Here is a 4,220-nt window from a genome sequence, read left to right on the forward strand (position 1 = left end):
GTTAATAAAGTAAAAAAAAAAGAAAGAAAGCTGCTTAATACTAACAAAGGAGTAAAAAAGGATATTTTGCCAATTTAACCCCAACCCATGTCCTGCCAGTTACAGCAGCAGTGGTGTAAATGTGTAAAGTACATTTACTTAAGTACTGTACTTTTTTTGAGGTATTTGTACTTTACTTGAGTATTTCCAATTTGCTGATCCAAATATTGTACTTTTATTCAACTTTATTTGAAAACTTGATTTACTAGTTCCTTTGTTGATATAAATTATAATATAAACCATACATGAACCGCTTAGCCCTACTTTATTCCTAGGCTATTTTGAAAATAGACGATCTACAAGCTCACAATGCCACATGTTGTGAGCTTGTAGATCTGATATTTTCAAATATTTTGTACTTTTCAAGTACATTTTGATGCCAATACCTTCGTACTTTTAATCATGTACATTTTTAATTCCGGAATTTATTTCATCAGTGCCCACACCCTAGGTGGGGTTGGCGAAAGGACCATGTTCTCCCCGTGTCTCCTAGGGTAGATACCCTCACAAAAACATGCAGTAATTCTGGTCTCTATAATGCCTCCCCCTGGCCTGGGAATGGAACTGGTTGGCATAACGTGTTCCTTCCACGCGCTACGTCCAACCAGGGAAGCTCCCCCCTAGCTGTCAGGTGATAAGAAGCGGCGCGGCATGCTCACTCCTCATGCACTGAAAGAAGCATGAGCTCAGTTCGGGGCCCTCCCCAGGTTGGCAGAGGGAGAGCAGAGCCCAGGATTACAGCTATTGAGGCAATTGGCTTGGCACAGGGTGAAAAAATGCGTTACAAAATTGTAGGATAAAAATGTATTTAAAAATAAATGCCAGTCATCACCTGAGGCATCAGGACTCGTTGTTTATGCTCCATGGAGAGAGAGGTATTATGATACATGTGCTGTATAGTAATACATACGTACACAGAGCGGAGGGAGGAGCCTGTATAGGTATGAATGTGTGCATGAATGGAACCGCATGCCTCCTTGTGTACATCTGCATTTGTGTGCGTGTAAGGATGTTCTACTGTATAAGGCCTCCATTCCTCCCAATTCAGCAAATTCAGACTCCTTTCTCCTTCTCCCTCTGCGACTTGCAGATAAGGAAATAACTATGGCAACAGCATTAACAGTGTTTCCAGAAACTCCCATTGTTTCCTGTGCCAGTGTAGTAGAGAGATTAAAAATAATAATAAATAGCAGCCGACCAAACATTCATTCCAGTCTGTTGTTGAGCTCCTATTCTCTGCCACTCTGCAGGGAGCGATAAAGTTACGCTTGTAGCAGCCCCTATCGTATTTATGCACTGACTTGACTCTTTAGGAGAAAATATAGCACTTTTCATTGGGATTATATAGATGTTATGAAATGTTTGTGCTTGAGGTTAATAGTTGCCAATGTTTGGTAGAGATCATTTGTTGACTATATTGCTTGACACTAAATGTATCCCATATTTGCATGACAAAAAACGTTACCTCAACTTCTTTATTTATTTATTTATTTTTCTTTTGGAGAGAGGTTAAATATACATAGTCTGCATATTGCAAAGATATCTCCATGGCCTATCAATAGTGTGGGGATTTAAGCGGCCAAATCAAGTTGGGCTCCCATCGACTTTCTACACAGGAGGAAAATACCCAGAAAAACATTTTTTTTCTGGGTATTTAAGTAGGATCTGAGGGGTCTAACTAGGGGTTTGTCATGATGCGAATCCATTGCAGACATTTGTTTTGCATAAAAAACATTCCTTGGGCTAGAAATGAAATGAGAAAACGATGCATGTATGGGTGAGCATTCATGTTAGTCGGAGGCCTTAGGGTTTTTTTTTCTCGTGCTAATCAGTCTAAAAGTGCAAAATTTTGCACAGATGTAGCTCAGGGCATGCTCTAATGATTTACCTAGGGCGCCCGAGTCGGCGACCTTCGGGGTCGCCACAGCTCCAGAAAACACCCACAAAACTCTGAAAAGTGATGACTCATCACTTTTCATCACTAAACCGATGGGAGCCCAACTTGATTTGGCCGCTGTGGCGACCCCGAATGTCGCAGACTCGGGCGCCCTAGCTCAATCATTAGAGCATGCCCTGGGCTACATCTGTGCAAAATTTGGCACTTTTAGACTGATTAGCACGAGAAAAAAAAAACCCTAAGGCCTCCGACTAACATGAATACTCATCCATACGTGTATTGTTTTCTGAGGCCATTTCTAGCCCGCGGAATGTTTTTTGTGCAAAACAAATGCCTGCAATGGATTCAGCATCATGACAAACCCCTAGTTAGACCCCTCAGATCCTCCTTAAATACCCAGAAAAAAAGATGAATCATTAGAGCAAGCCCTGGGCTACATCTGTGCAAAATTTTGCGCTTTAAGACAAAATTGCACAAAATTAGCATTAGCTCCCCTTAAATCCCCACACTGTCTACAAGTACACTTATGGAAAGAGTTACTATAACTACAGTATGGCCTCTCTGAAATGATTTGGGTCTTGAAGGTCTGTAACCTCTCAGCAACCCATTAACCAAATTAACAGTGGCATCTGTCGTGGAATTCTGGATCAATCAGTAACTGATGAGGCAAGAGGAGTCTGAGACAATTTTCAAGGTGGTGACATGATATCATGGGGAGAAGTGCAATAACACCCATGTAGGTGGTACGGTAGTTCTGCCAACAAGATCAGACCATAGTTATACAAGCTGTCTACAAGGACAAGCTGAACCATAACAAGACAATCAGGCCAAAATTCCTCCTCACATCCCTATTATGGATTAATAGGGATGCGGTGCATCTGAGTTTATTTTGCTCCCTTATTACTGAATCCCTACTGCCTTATGTTGCCGACTCCCTATACTGCCTTGTGCTGTCACGATTATGACATTTCACATGACGATTAATTGTCACTCAAATAATTGCGATTAGCGATTTGTGTTTTTGTCATTGACAATTACATTTCTGTTTGGCTTGTAGGCTTTGAAGTTGCACATGGCAGATATGACACATAACCTAAATATACAAAGAAATTACTGACATATTTGACAACTTTATACTTAAAAAAGAACATTGATAGTGAAAATAGCCGATCTACAGCACGTTGTGAGCTTGTAGATCTGCTATTTACACTATTTTTGAACATTTTTGAAAATATATGAAAATGTTTCAACATGGAAACGTTTATGACGATTATGACAAAATAATTGCGATTATGTGAAATAATTGCGATTAGACGATTATGTAATAATTGTGACAGGCCTAATACTGCCTTGTGCTGCCTTATAAGTTATTACTGACACCCTACTGCCTTATGCCTTATTATTTTGGAAAAGGTAACTAAGTTAAGTAATAGAGTACTCTAATTGCAAAATGTACAAGGTATTCTGATTAGAGTAACAGCGTTACTTTGCGTGTTACCGACTCCCAACTAAACCATACCACTACAGTACCAACCAATCAGGAAAAGACCACCAGTCCACAAGCACACAAACACACAAATATACACCATACATCTGGGGGTCTGCCAGATCTATTTAGGGAAAACTATAGTCGTCAGGCAGTCAATAATTCAATATTGCATATAGTCCAGCTGTTTGTGGAAGCTGAATTCCATTGTTAATAACAGAAGCAGATAATGAAAGGCCGGCTAAAGTGGCCCAACGGGGACCGGTGGAAGCATCAATCACTGTGCACAGTTATAGAAACGTTGTCGATTCCGTAACAGGAGCAGGATCGATTATCTTTTGGGAATTTAGGAGGTGTTTATTATTTGAAATTAAAAAATTGAAAGGGCAAGTGAAAACAGATTAGAAACTCTTTGTGCATGGCTCACTCAATTATAAGTGCAGAAATCCAGGGTAATACGTTACAATTTAAGTTTGTTCTTCCAAATTGATTTAATTGATCGCCGCTGTTCAGCTCCATTGACCCATATGCTGGCTCATTTTCCAAGTGCAGAATCTGGGTTTTCCTCTGGAGTCATCAGAGCTGTGCTGAAATGTGCTGCTAAATCTGTGGGACTTCAAAGCTGTTTTTCTCTGCTCTCTTGTCAGGATCATCGCAGATAGCCAACTCCTATCTGCCTCCCCAGGCAAGACTTAAAGCTCTCTATGTTGGTTTGTGGTTAGAGTTCTCACAACCAGCAGCAGCCAGAGTCAACAGCACAAGCTACTATACACACATGAGAGCCGGGCAGAGAGAAAA

Source organism: Nannobrachium achirus (assembly GCF_963921795.1).
Source record: "Nannobrachium achirus genome assembly, chromosome: 20".
In the NCBI taxonomy this organism is placed as follows: Eukaryota; Metazoa; Chordata; class Actinopteri; order Myctophiformes; family Myctophidae; genus Nannobrachium; species Nannobrachium achirus.